This window comes from Chroicocephalus ridibundus, chromosome 17 (assembly GCF_963924245.1).
Source record: "Chroicocephalus ridibundus chromosome 17, bChrRid1.1, whole genome shotgun sequence".
Lineage (NCBI taxonomy): Eukaryota > Metazoa > Chordata > Aves > Charadriiformes > Laridae > Chroicocephalus > Chroicocephalus ridibundus.
In genome coordinates this window covers 4,644,736-4,659,536 of record NC_086300.1, presented here as the reverse complement: position 1 = coordinate 4,659,536, position 14,801 = coordinate 4,644,736, and the positions used below count along the sequence as shown (strand labels likewise).

The 14,801-nt window shown below is 46.6% G+C and overlaps 1 protein-coding gene across 6 annotated transcripts in view; it reads left to right on the top strand.

Annotated features, from left to right (window-relative positions):
* Positions 1 to 14,801, top strand: part of KANSL1 (KAT8 regulatory NSL complex subunit 1) — a 104,513-nt gene that overhangs the window by 33,272 nt on the left and 56,440 nt on the right. The window lies entirely within an intron of this gene.

Sequence of the window (14,801 nt, the reverse complement as noted above, 5' to 3'; positions counted from 1 at the left end):
GCCCACTTTCCTCTCTGTTCCTTCGTTTTTCCATCCTTTGTTCCTTCATTTTTCCATCCTTCCCACCATTTAAAAAGATAGTATCTGAAAAACTTCGTGGCGCTCAGCGATGCAACTCCTGGAGAGGCGAAGATGCGTAGAAACTTTTATGTGGTTGTGGTTGGTTTGTTTTTTTTTTTTTTTTTCATCATCGTTGTCATGTCTGAAGGCTTTGGTTATAAATTCCCAGAAGCTCTTAGTTGTGATGCTTGGCGCAAGCGATGTGTGCGAGACTTCGACGCTGGGGAGGTGACCTCCGCAGCCTCTCGTAGCGGTAACGAAATGGTCCCCGCTAATGAGAGGCAGTTGCTGTAGCTGAGCATTACTCGAATCTGCCGTCGGAATCCTCTCTTCATTGTTCCGCTCTGATGTTGCGGCATTCCTCAAAATCACTTTCATGTAGTTCTCGTCTTGCTTGTTAGCAACTATCTGCATCCAGAGCACTCGGCTACTTTAAATTTGCCTTATATAATTGAAATCTCCCCCCACCCCCCCTTTTGGAGCTTTCTAGTAGGATTTTTTTTAATTTATTTTTATAGTTTTTTCCCCTCTCTGATGTAGGTGTTTGAGTTTCTCAACTAGCCAAATTAGTACATAAAGTAATCTTCCTGTTCTGGGTCTTGCTGCAGTAGTCTTACTGGAAAAAAAATATTTGTTTTCACCTAAATTATTAGGCCTGGGAGAAAACTCCTTAATCTTCCTTCCGCTTTGAGAGACTGAAAGCAAAATTTCAAAGAATCCGTATCCGGTGAAGCCTTTTCTCCCATAATATTTTTTTACTCTGGTCCTGAAGAGATTGGCTGGAGTTGTGAGGCGAGTTGGATGCTTATTGCCCAGCGACTGGGGATTTTGGTCGGATGAGAATTACTGGGATGTGTGTGCGCCTGTCCTTGCTGCCCTTGAGAACTGCTGACCTGCTACGAATGGGAGTATTAATTGAAGTAACGGAGCTCTCGTGCGTTTCGCTTCATTTCTGGGAGTAACTTGGCCAAAAGCATCTTGCTTTATTTGTTTAGCTGATGCTTGGCGAGATAAAGGAGGTTCTGAGAATTTGTGATTATCTGCTTAACTGTGGCTTATGCTGTTGTCTCCTACAATGCAGCGGAGCAGATAGGTAGCACCCCTCCTCCTCCTCCTCCTCCTCTCCGCAGCGAAGAACAGCAGCTGCCCGCCTTCCTCGAGGATTAATCATCGCCATCGTACCTCTGATCAGGTTTTGACACACATTAGGGCAGAGAGCTGAACAGAAAAGTGTCGTCTCGCTTCACAAAAATGTCTTGGAGGATGAAAAAAAAAAATAAAAATCCTAGTACTTTATGTACTAGTTTGGCTAATTGAGAAATTCAAACACCTACATCAGAGAAGGGAAAAAACTGTAAAAATAAATTAAAAAAGGCGCAAAAATCCTGCATAGATATACCCCTTTTTTAATAATTGTAATTGCCTCTTAGCTTAGTGCTGGCTAATATCACTTCTAAAGTCCTGGCATTTATTGCAAGAGACTGGACGATAATTTCAGAGGGACGTTTTCCCTTTGTACCAAGTTCTGTCTGTATTTTATTTTTTTAAGCTTAAAACATCCTGTCGTCTCTAGCACTCGTCGCGAGCTTCCTCGCCCTTTGAGCGCGATGAGAGTCCGGGAGTACAATGGCTGCATTATGGTTCTGGTTCTTACCGCAGCTCGTTCCAGCTCGGCTAATGAAAAAAATTTGTCGTATCTCTTCCAGAGCTGGGAATCCTCTAGGTCTGGGGAAGCGAAAATGCGTAATAATTTGGCTGCTCAGCCCGCTTGGCCCTTTGGACCCTTGGAGGCTGTGGAGTAATCGACTTGCAGCGATGGCTCTTTGTTTCCGACACAATTACTTTTGTGTTGGCTTTTGTTGCGAAAGGCTTGGCTTCAAAGTTTTTGAATGCGTTTGAAAATGTACCATGTGTTTTACGCTTTCTTCTGACATGTGCAAATAACGTTGACGCCAGTCAGGAGAAGGGCCTTGTCCTGAAGCGGCGAAGTCTCAGGTTCGGCCCAGTATAATTTGCTCCGACGGCGAACGATGCTGTTCACAGTGGCATCGTCCATCAGACATGGGGCTGTTGAGTCTCCTCTCAGCCTGACAACGTCGTCTGCAGCGGATTTTAGAAATCTCAAGAGGTTGAGAATCTGCCTTCTGTTCTTTGCTTTGTGTGAACCTTTTTAAATCTTACCAAGCATCACGGGCTGGGAGATGACAATGTACTGCAAACTGTTTTCCTTTGCTGCCTTTGCTCTTGGGTTGCCTGGCTGAAAGGTGACACAGCTCGATTTTTTGGGGCTCTCGTCCTGTCTTGTGGACACGTCGACGTGACACGCTCTGCTTTTGCTTGTAAGGAAAAAAATAAAAAAAATCTAGTATTCGCTTCTATAGAAAAGCATAACTCCTGGAAAGTAGTGAGTTTAAGGCAAGTAACGCTCCGTTCACTCCCTCCCTCTCCTCTAAAAGAATAAGAAAAACCTTCTGAAATAAACACTTCTCTTAGGAAAAACTCCTGAGGAGATTGATCTCATGATGTTCTGAGAAACTGAGGAGGGTTGGGGTAACGATGGAAGCCCTGCCTCTTGTACGAGATGTTTCAATGCTGCCAATCAAAACATCTTCTAAAAATATCCCATCTTCTAGAAGAATCTACTCTTGCAAATCGGAGCCTGATATTAAATAACATACTGTTGATTGCGAAGGATCCAAATTAAAGAAACAGACCAATAGTCATCTCTCTTTTCTCCCTTTCCAGCTCTTTATTAAATTGCTGGATATTTGTTGCAGGCTTCACACAGGATGCAAATAAAATTAGTCTGAGCACGAGCTCCTTCCAGAAATGTGGTACTTGGACTGCAGGAGAGTTTGCTCAGAAGGTGGAAACTGGCTGGCTTTTCTCTACGGAGACTTTTTTTTTTGTCCTGTCGTATGCCTGGTGTCTTGGCATGAAGGAGACATTATCTAGTCCTCTTCAAAAGGCCTGAAGTAGAGCGTGTGTCTTGGCTGAACCTGATTGAAAGGGCTGGGGAGAATCTATCCAAGAAAAATAAATTTCTGGTGGAGCAGCCAACAGCGTGTGACATGAACCGCTTTGGGAGGGATGGGGTGGCAGGAATAGAGCGGTTTGATTTGGCTCTGGGAAATAGGAGGATACAGTTAAGATAGAACCATCTCTTTTAGCCTAAAATAATTCAGTTCTTGGTGTTTTCTCACCAGTTCTTGTTCCTGTGGTATCTCTTTTCCACCTTGTACCCTGTATTTTCTAATCTTCTGTAGAAGAAGAGCATCTCCCTGCTCTCCCGCTCTGTAGACCCTGGAGCCGGGTACCTGCCGAGGACGGGGATCGTTGCTGACGTTGGGATCTGGGCTCCTGCCCACCAGGCTCTGCATCGCCCAGAGCCCTGGCGGGGAGATGGATCCCGTGGAGCTGCTGGTGTTGGGTTCCCGGGGCTGTAAAAGCTCGACGGGTTTATTAGTTTGCAGAGGTGCAGTTCGTAGGGGTTGGTTTGCTTGGGGAGGGAGAAGAGCGTGGGTGGTGTGGTGTTGGACTCATCTTTTCTAGCTTATCCATGGTTGCCTCTTCCCCGACCCTGTCCGGCCCCTTGCTCCCAGCGTTGTGATTTCGGGACTCCCCGGTTTGCATTACCATCAGGGAGGAGCAGCGTGGCGGCGGCAAACCTGCCACATCGGCTCGACACAAACCCGCATTGTCCTTGACAAGGAAAGAGCCTTCCAATAATTCACCTTGCCAGCAAGAAAGAGGATTTTTTTTCGTTTTTGTTTTTTTTTTTTTTTTTTTTAAGAGCCAGCTGAGTTGTTTGAAATCAGCGCAATGTTTAGTGACACCGAAGGAGGATATACTTCTGCGGATAGGAAAAGCTGCTTAATTGCTGAAGACGGCAGTTTATTCCTTCAGTCTATGGAATTTAAGTCTGTGTGAAAACCAGAAATGTGGCTGTGAACTCGTTAGTTTGATTCCTTGCTCACTGCCTCAACATAGTAGAAAGCATCTTGCACTTGCAGAATGAAATGATGCATCTTTTTGTATCTACGTGACATTAAATTAATACTACATTCCGTGTGGCTTTTTTATAAAGAACCAGGAGCATTCCGCTCTCTTGCAGGATTGTGTTAATCATTAGCAACTTAACGAGTTGAAGTACCGTGGCCACCTAGAGATGTGTAAACAGCCAACAAAAAGCTGAGACGCGCTGAAGGATATTTCAGGTAGTGTTGGGATCAGAACCAGGCAGCGGAAACCCTGAGTCACAGAAATAAATGGGATTGCCAGCGCGTTTACCAAACGGTAGCTGAATCCGAGTGTTCTAAAATAAAAATGGTCTTGTTTTCTCTCACACGTGTTGACGTACAATCCTTTTTTTAGCTGTTTGTGGGGGTTTTTTTTAAACTATAGGGAATTGTGAATAACTTGTAGGGATTTATAGTGAGTTGTGGAAGCCCTGAAAGATGTCCAAGCGTTTTGGAGTGTATGTGTGTATGTACACAATGTGTGCGTGGTGGACAAGAAACTTTTTTTTTAAAGAAATCTCTGTGTTTACTTATATCCCAGCAGTTTGCTTTTGAGGCCCTTGCTCCCATCTTAGTTACAGGAATGGTTCGGTTCATTGGCTGTGAGGAAGAAATCTGAAATCTCTTTGTCAATGTAATCAGAATATAGTTTTATTAAAGCAGGTTTTAAGAAGAGTGGGGAGCGAGGCATAGGTTAATAGGTAAAAACAAGTGCGTTTTGAGAGGTTGAGTGTGAAATCTTCCTGCGCGTAACAAGTTACTCATAGTACAGCCAAGTCACCGAAAAACGCCACCTGCTTGATTTCTTCAAATCCACAACTCAGTCTTGCTTTTTCTCTATGTGTCGATAATTTTTTTTTTTATGGAGGGTTAGGCTGGGCCGCATAACTCTGTTCCTGTGGCCGTTTTTGTGTGCTTTAAAAGAAAGCATAAAAACAAAGTAGGAGGATCTGCTCTTTGTGGTAGGTTTCACTCACGTTGGTTAGAGGTTGTTTTAAATTTTGAAATGTGACGTTTAACATCTCTTCTAAAACTTGTCATAACTTCATGTGGGTAACGGTATGCAAAACACTTAAACATGGCTAAATTCTTGGCTTGTTTGGTAGCCTACTGGAGGAGAGGTTAATAGTCTTGGTTGTTTTGGGTGTTCCTTATTTGTAACTTGCAGTTTTCAGAAATTCATTGAGGTTTCTTTTCACTGTTGTTTCACCATCACTTTCCCGGTGAGCGCTGCTGCCAGAAGCAGCGCAGCGTAGAACACGCGCCGTGGAACACGCGCCGTGCTGCGGCTCGACCTGCCGTGTGTCTCAGCCCAGCCTTTGGGATTGAAGACAGAACTGTTTAACCCCCACCTCCGAAAAAAAAATAAAACCCAACCTTCAAAACTGAGTTTACCCCAAACTCGCTTAGCAAGTAGAGCATCTGGTATTGCATGAAATTGTTTTTTCAACAACATTTTGCAAATAGGCCTGGAGATGCGTGGGCAGCAGGTCCAGGGAAGGTGATTCCGCCCCTCTGCCCCACTCCGGTGAGACCCCCCCTGCAGCGCTGCCTCCAGCTCTGGGGCACCAACAGCAGAAGGACGCGGAGGTGTTGGAGCGGGGCCAGAGGAGGCCCCGGAGATGCTGGGAGGGCTGGAGCCCCTCTGCTGTGGGGACAGGCTGAGAGAGCTGGGGGGGTTCAGCCTGGAGAAGAGAAGGCTCCGGGGAGACCTTGGAGCCCCCTCCAGTCCCTAAAGGGGCTCCAGGAAAGCTGGGGAGGGACTCTGGAGCAGGGAGGGGAGCCATGGGACAAGGGGGAAGGGTTTTAAGCTGGAAGAGGGGAGATTTGGATGAGATGTGAGGAAGAAATTCTTTGCTGTGAGGGTGGTGAGCCCCTGGCCCAGGCTGCCCAGAGAAGCTGTGGCTCCCCCATCCCTGGAGGGGTTCAAGGCCAGGTTGGACGGGGCTTGGAGCAACCTGGGCTGGTGGGAGGTGTCCCTGCCCAGGGCAGGGGGTGGCACTGGGTGGGCTTTAAGGTCCCTTCCAGCTCTAACCATTCTATGATTCTGTGCTTTGCCTTGGTCCGAGAGATTCTGAGGAACTTGCAGTCTTGAAGGAAAGCTGCTGATGGAATGGTGTTTCATGCTAGCCATAAAACCCATTTTTTTAATATGGATGTCTCTTAGCGTGAGGCAGCTCTGTGTTCAGTGTATCTGGGAATAACGGCTATTTGACTGTTGGTCTAATTTGTGAGAAAGCTGAAGGTGGAATCAATTAAGACCTTTTTTATTCAGATTTGTCCTTTTGATTCTTAGAGCATTTGAATATTGGACTTTGTAGCTCCAAATGTCAGAGTTTGCTGCCTGGCTTTCAGGAGTGAGCTGCTGCGGCAGGTAACGGAGCGCGTGGTCTGGCTTCGGCGCTGCTGGTATTTTGGTTTTTATAACTTGCCATGGCAAAAGCGCAGGGCTGTTATATAAGTAGCTTGCGAAGGTGGCACTTGTCATTAAGAAGAAAACAGCCTGTAAGCTTTGCTTAATAAGCCTTCGAGTGGAATTAAGGGGTTGCAAATAAATTTGTTCTTAATAAACTAAACTGAGTGCAGTTACCAGTTGGTCTAGGGCTTCACTTGTAAAATGGAATAGACTTCTCTAGACTTCTCGCAGCTTTTTTTGGAAGTTCTGGTAGTTTATCAAAGGATATAAATCATGAGTTCTTTGTCACCTTACGAAGGTCAAAATCCGGACAGGTGGATCTGAGGAGGGAAGCTTTGCTCAAAATGGGTAACGGCTGCTTTTTAGCTCCCCTGGGCCTTACTCTGTTGTTTTTTTCTTTCACCCTTTCTTTTTTTTCCTCCAAACTGGAGACTCTGAAGTACATGGTATTGCACTTTTAAATAGAAGGGGGTGTATTGCCCATGTGTCTTCTCTGTCTCCGGCTTGCCCTTGTAACAAGCATGCCTAGTCAAGGATGCTCTCAAGGATGAGGCTTTTGCAGCCTGTTAGCATAGTTTACTTACAGAGTTTTCTTTTTGAAGTAAAATAAGTATAGATGATTCTTGACCAAACCCCAAGTGGGCTTTGCAGTGTATTATTTTTTTCCTTAGAGAAATAAGGGGAAAGTGCTACTCCGGGAGGTAGACTTTATCAAGGAAATGTAGCTAAATATCCTTCTGCAACTCTTCCCTGGTGAGCGTGAAGCATCTGTGCCGTCTGTATAACAGTTTATATCGGGTTGAGAAAGAGCAGGAGACTGTTTGGATCAAAAAGAAGCGAGCGTGGGGGCATCTGGAGCCTCGCTCACGTGGTGTCATCGTCCCTTGGCCTTGTGGAGGTCTGAGGGTCACTGGGCCACCGTGGCCACCTCCGCTCTACTCAGTGGGAGCTTCTCTGGTCTTAACAGGTGTCTCCCTGAAAATATGTGCCAGTATTTTCTGTCTGCTGGTAAAGAACACTGTTCCTTTGTTGCCGTTTGGAGAGAGAAGGGAAGGCAGCCAAGTTCAGTGCTGCTTCACAGCGGAACATATCTCATTGCTTTGAAGTTGTCTACTTTTTAAAATAAGATCACCTAGACTGTAGCTCTGAAATTCTTTATTGCAGTCACTGAAATATGTACCAGTTAGTAACACCTTCTGCTACTAAAATTTATTCTACTAAAACTCAGTCCATTTTTTTTAATCCTTTTCTTTTGTTACACCTCTGATGTTTGAGAGAGGAACCGGTTCTTTTGCATTGTTTTGCGTGATGTATAACAAGCCCCAAAACACATCTAGCCCAGTCCTCTTTCTCGGTCTCAGATGCCGACTCTGCCAAATACCCGTGTTCCAACTGGGTAAAGAGACACTCAAAGACTGGGCGTCTCTCTCGTTCCTAGGAGACCAAAGCAATGAGCCCGATGCAAAGAAATAGTGCCTGTCACAATCAGCGTTAGTAAAGCCATCGCATAGGTGGTATTTTCTGGAGGGTGTTCCGATGAACTTGGTGATTTACCCATTCCTTTGCCTGGGAGTCTCTGAATCCGGGTGCAGTTGGGAAAGACCAGGGTGTTCCGCGGGTGGGAGCTTGTGGGAGGGAGGGTGCGGGTGGCAGTCGAGTGGTTTTGTGAGGATTTTAGTACAGGTCCTGGGAGACAGAATTCTTGGAACATGTCACAAAATATCGTCTCCCTTTATAGTGGTTGTGTTTCCACGTGGAGGTTTGTGTGTGTGTGTCCTCTCCATGTCCCTTTCTCAAAAAGGAGCTTACTGTGGAGCTGGGGGGGTGTGTGTGTTGTGTTGGGCTGCTGGAGTTCAACAGCAGCAGATTTAGTTTAACAAACCCCACCTTGAGACCCAAACCTAAGAATTCCCAGCACAGATTAAGCTCCTTTCACCCAACAGTTCTCCTCTATGTCTGACTCGGTTCTAACTTTCCCCGTCCTGAAGGATAAGGAAGGGCACCTTGGGGAGGGGTGTGGAAGGCTGACCACGCTTGATCTGAGCATCCTTCTGGTCTCGGACTCTGTATACAGAGTACATGGGATTCCCTTCCTTTGCGCTCCCAGATTTGCGCTCTCACCGTCCACATTCTCAGGCTGCTTGGTCATTGAAACAACTTTGGTAATTTTATGAAATTCTTGTCAGGTTTTAGCTTGCTTTTTGAGCATCCTTCCTTTGCAGTAGCGATAGCTTTCCCGTGCGCTGCAGGACAGCACAGCTGATTGTACCGAAAGACACTTCTTTGAGCCTTTGTTGGAAATAAAAGCCTTTGGGAGGGAGAAGGGGGGGGTTAATACGCTGTTTGATCAGATGTTGGCTTCCTTCCCAACCTGGGGGCTGGGACCCTTTGGAGCCCTATTCCGTAAGAACAACAGAGCGGGGTAGATTTAAACCAGCGGCGAGCCCGTCCCGGCGCTGCCCTGATCCCCCGCTGGTCGCGCTGCTCGGCCAACTTCAAATAGCTGGTGCTTCTTTCTGAGAATGTCATGAACTCCGTGGTTTGTGTTCTTTTAGGAAAACCTCTTGAGCGAGTCTTAAATCGTGTGTGTATGGCTAATTTAAAACACCCCTTAAACTTGTAGTGTATCCTTTCCCCATGGAGGAGCGTGCTCGTGCATACGGCGTGAATTTGTCTTCTGCGGGAAGCACTAAGCACGTGATTTGGACGCTGCTGTTGGGAGGATGATCTCTTATGGCTGAAAGTGCTTGTGATCATTCCTGAAATAAATTGCTTTTATTTCCTGCTCTTGTCTTGCCAAATATCCTAAAGCTATACGTTCACCTTCTTTCCCCAGCAGTATGGGGAGCTGCTGGGTACAGCCAGTCCCCCGCTCCTGTTCCAGTTACTCTGAAAGCAAAGAAGAAAAAACTTTAATGGGTACTTCTTAATTTCCTTATTAGACAGTTGAGAATCCGTATGGGAGGGAGACTTCATGATATCCGCATTCTTACTGTGTGGGGAAGATTTTACTTCACAGCTCCTCCCCTCTTAAACACCAGAGCCTGTAGTGAAGCCGTTCTGTAGAGAATTATGCTTAAATGGCATCGTGAGCACTTGGATGAGCATGCTCAGACCATTAAATTCATCTTGCATACTGAGGTGTGTGTGAAAATACATAAAAGCTGTTACGTTCTTCACTAGTACACACCCTTTCCTCGTTTTCCGGAAAATTAGAGTTAATATCTCACTAACTCTTGCAGCTGTGGTTTATGGCCTCAGCGACTGCTTATTTTTGTTGTGGTTGCAAATACTTGAACATCATCTTGTTCTCATTAGGTTAAGGATGGCTCCCTCTGTCAGTAGTGGGGCCTTGAATCGTGAGCTTGGGATTCAGACATGGGAAACCCTTGTGGTGGGATAAATTGGAACGTAAGCGGCAGCGTCCCAGCTGCTTGGCAGTGGCTGTGCGTGTTCCTGCCCCGTTGCGTTTTTCATGGAGGGGGAAGGCCTTTACGTTGCTTTAGGATGGGAGAGCGCGAGAGGCGGGTACTGGATGTCCCCTACCCCAAGTCATGCTCTGCCTTCCTTCTTCTGTGCCGGGTTGCTCCAGGGTATGAGCTCCCTGGCTCCTCGGAGCAGCTCGAGCGGTGGAATTTCAGAGTTCAGAAGTTAGCCTGGAGATGTACAGCTATTCCTATTTTCTAATGTTAAATCTTTCTCTCGAACAGATTAATAAATAAAACCAGTGGGCAATTGCACGCAGATGCCTCTTGTCCTCCTGGCACAGCTAAATAAATCCTAAAGGTGGATTTCGACCTCTCTTATTCCGAGGAAACTGCTCGGCTTCTGCTGGAGAGCGGCTGCTGGTGGCGTCTCGGTGCCCGCGGCGCGGCGTCGCTCTGCTCGCGCAGCCCTGGCAAGGTGATTAGTTTATTTGAGAACTGGGAGTATGTTGAAAAGGTTCTGTAATCAGCAAAATACTTGTCACATAAAAATTGGGCTTGTATTTTCTGTGTTGTGGTATTTTAGGTTGAAAGTTTAGAGTCGATTGTTATTTTAGGTACACATAAGCTCCGGCAGAGCTAGCGTATCACTTATTTTTAAATACATTTTATATATATGCGTGTGTGTATCTCTGAGACGCTGATAAGGAAAGTAAAGCATGGGAGAGGTAATTGATTAATGTCCTTCCATGCTGAGACAGGTAGTTCAAATTAAGGTGGACTCTAATTGATGGAGTTGTGTAAGAAGTTTCCTCTTTAAGGTCACGTTTTTCTCTTCTGGATTTTCTTTTGACTGGCGTTTGAAACATGTTCCGGGATTTCCTTGTCTTCGTTCAGCCCGTCCACTCCCTGCGTTCGCTCTCTGACCGTTGTACTCTTAGCCCAAGGTTAGCCCTGGATTTGATGGTGCCGTGTGTTATTTGGCGAGCTGGAGGTGTCGGGTGTGTTTAACTTGTTCTGCGGAGGATTCCGGTGCTCCGGCCCCGGCGCGCCTGCTCACAGACCGCCCGTCCCGCTGAAATTTGGAATCCGGCTCATCCCAGACTGCTGCCTGGCTTCTCCAGCTGGTCATCATTAGTCAGCAAACGCGGGTTTTTTTCCCTTGCTCCCTTCTCTGCAGCGAGCTGGTCTGGGCTCTGCTGCTGGCGGGGGGAATTTTCCCAGCAAGGCTGTGGCCACAGTTAAGGCTCGGCTCTGCCCTGCTGCCTCCGATAAGGAGGGAGCAAACAGAGAGGGGCCGTCTGCGGTGGGCCAGAGCGATTGTCATACTGCACCTTTTGTTAAACAAATTCCTTTCCTACTTTATTTTAAAAGAAAAAGGGGTGCGTGTGTCAGAATTCCCCTCCTACATAGCAGCAAAACTACTGATTCTTCTTTTTTCCCCTGAAACTTGCAGTCCCCTCCTACTTCTTGCCTTCATGTCAGAACCAACCTTTTCGTTCCAGCTGATGAATGCATCCCTCCTGATATTTTCTGCATTCTCTGTCGGTACTCCGGGATAGTAGCATTTGTTTGTTCCCCTCCCTGAAATGCGCAGGAAAACAGGAGTGGCGCAGCGTTACGGCAGGAGCGGGCTCAGCCCGGCGTCTCGCCCGCGGGATGCTCTCGGAGCAGCGGTCCAGGGTCTCAAGACTTACAAATCACCGTAACAAGGACAACATTCACAACTCCAGCCAGGCTGGTTTTCATTAAGGGTAAGAAAAATGTGAATTCCTAGGAATTTTGTGAAGTCTTTTGATATGCGAGTACTCAGTGATGTACTACAAGATCTGGAGGAAAATAAACCTTTGATTAAAGAATAAACTCTGTTCCAGAAACTCCCTGCGCAATACTTGGAGGCTTTTTCAGGTACGAGGAGCGAGACCTGGGCTTGGATATTCATTCTCTTGAAGAAAGCCGCCTTGCCGTGGCTTTCCATCAAGCTGCCATGCTTTCTGTCTAAGCTTGTAAGCTTCTTTGAGTGCTCCTTGTCTGAACCTCATTTTGGAACTTACTATACGTAAATATTTATATAAATATTTAATATTTATGTGTAATGTTTTGGTTAAACCTTTTGGAGCTTTTCTTTCACTGAAGCTTCTCATGGAAGGGGCTTGCTGTCTCGCTGTGGAGGTCAGAAAAACTTTATGTCCCATAAAGTTGGGACTTTTCAAGCTCTGCAGGTATCCTCTGACGAAAGTTAAGCTGCTTTTTTGCCGGTTTTAAGGATAATCTTCTGCCAGGCAGGAACGGGGGTTGATATTATTTCATTTAGGTTTAGGGTTGGAACTTGGCTGCGTGGATTTCTCTACTGTGTCTACAAAAAAGCCGACATTTGTGTAGCTGTGTACTGACAAGCAGAAAGACAAATTCGGAATGATCTGCTCTTGGAAAGGATCCAAACGTTTTAATTTGTGTGTATGTAATTCTAGTATCTCTGCTGGAGCCAAGTCTGCTCTCCTTAGACTTGATGATAATGCTTAGCACATGTAGTGTTTTCATCTCGAAAGCGCCACACAAACATTAACTAACCTAGCAGTTAAGGTTTAAACTTTCTTTTAGCGAACATTTACTTAGGTTTGAAAGCGGGCTGCTGTCTGCCCTGCTCCGTGCAGGCTCTGCTGCGTTATATACGTTGACTGGGAGCGCGTCGCAGGATGGGCTGGCGCAGGGGGCTAAAAATACTTGCTGATGGTTCCTCTGGGCAGTGGAGGAAAAAAAACCTCAAGTCGCTTTGGAACGTGAATTGCTTTACTGCTCTGACCAGAAACCCAGCGACAGCATCGCAGCTACCGCTCCGAGCGGAGCCCTGAATTGATTCTCCTGGCCAGAATCTTTAAATTTTCATGGAGGGGCCCAAGTAAGTGGTGGCATTTCGAGTGAAATGACGAGGCAGCAATGAGTTCTTGCTTCCACTCGCTCTGCTCGGGGGCCAGATCCGACTACTTTCCTGGCATCATTGCGTGTTCCAGAAACCACGAAGCTCTCCTGCCTCAGTTGCCGTACCACTGGTGGTGGATTAATCTCCATCGGAGATCATTCCAATACCAAAGGAATGAATTTGGTAAGCGAAATAGTTGAAATAAACACAATTATAGAATCATAGAATGGTTTGGGTTGGAAAGGACCTTAAAGATCATCTAGTTCCAGGGGACTCCTGGAACGCCAGGGACACCTCCCATGAGCCCAGGCTGCTCCAGGCCTCATCCAGCCTGGCCTTGGACACCTCCAGGGATGGGGCAGCCACAACTTCCCTGGGCAACGTGTTCCAGCCTCACCACCCTCACAGTAAAGAATTTCTTCCTGATATCCAATCTAAATCTACCCTCTTTCAGTTTGAAACCGTTACCCCGTGTCCTACCATTACACTCCCTGATCCAGAGTCTCTCCCCACCCTTCCGCCCCCTTTAGGGACTGGAAGGGGCTCTAAGATCTCCCCAGGAGCCTTCTTTTCTGCAGGCTGAACCCCCCCAACTTTCTCAGCCTGTCCTCATAGGAGAGGGGCTCCAGCCCTCCCAGCATCCTTGTGGCGGCCTCTGAACCCGTTCCAGCAGGTCCATGTCCACCTTACTCTGCAGGTCCTTCTGTCAGGACCTCTGGAGCCACATGGTGATCCATGCGTGGGGGAATTGGGCAGGTCGGGGACGCTTTGGTTTCCAGGGAGGAGAGGACACGTTACAGGGGCGTTCAGTCCTTGAGAACCGTTCCTGGCTCCCTCGGCATTGCGGCGAAGCTTTAAAAACCTTTATCTTTGTGCTTTTGCTGGTGGGTTATTGTTGCTTCCTTTAGTTCGCTTAGTGGAACAGGTGGCCTTATTCTTCGGTGTCTTGGCAGATTTCCTCTTAAGCCTTATTTTAGAGAGTTGAAAGAGGAAGAGGGCATGGGGTGCTTTTTGAAGCTGTATTCACCAAGGGCTGTATTCCCACCAGCGTTGTGAAGTCCAGAATAGTTACTCCAGGATTCTTTGCTCTTTGGAAGCGATTACGGATTCTCGTCTTGAAGTAGGGGGGGACGTTGTCCTCTAAAAGAAGAATATAGCCAGGAGAAGCATTGAAACGTGGAAAGCAGGATCACAGGTTTTATTCTCTGCCCCAGGATTTATCCACTTTGTCTCAAGACACGCGCAGGGCTTGCAGGAGCTTGCGAAGGCTTGGAAAGACGAAAATAAACATGGTCAGCACTCTTCGTCTTTGAATAGTAGGTGGCTGAACAGAATTGCTGCATAATGAATTTTGACGTTTATTAACTCCCTCCTCCCTCCCACTTTTGTCCCACTTTCTGTACCTTTGAGTAGAGCCTGACCCAAAGTGTCTGGGGAGCAGATGTGGGGATGCTCTGCTGCTCCAATTAGATAATGCTTTTTCTGGTTTTACATATGTTTTCTGTAATAACAGTTGAAAATGGGTGCAGCCTGTTCTTTTCCTGCGATGTGAAATCAATAGAGAGGCTTAATTTTTCTTTTTTTTTTTTTTTTAAAAAAAAAATAAAAACTTCTGTTATTACTAAATACATTTCAAAAGGCTATAGGTTTTGTCAACAGTCTGAGCAGCAGAAAGGGAGGCAGGTGCTCGTGACAGGACCTTCCGTGTGTGCTTGAGGGAAAACTGCACCCTGATATTGTAGGAAGAGTCCGGCAGAGTCCGGCTGTGTCACCTCTGTCACACCATGTCTCTGTTTCCATTAACTGCAGGACAATCTGAGTAATCGGATTCTCCGGTGAATTGGAGCTGGGACACTTTCGGTTGCGGGCTCTTTTCTTGGTACGTGATTCATTTAGTTTAGACGGGGACTTTGGGCGGATGACTGTAGCTGTGGTGAAGCACCGGCACTGCTTATTAGGAG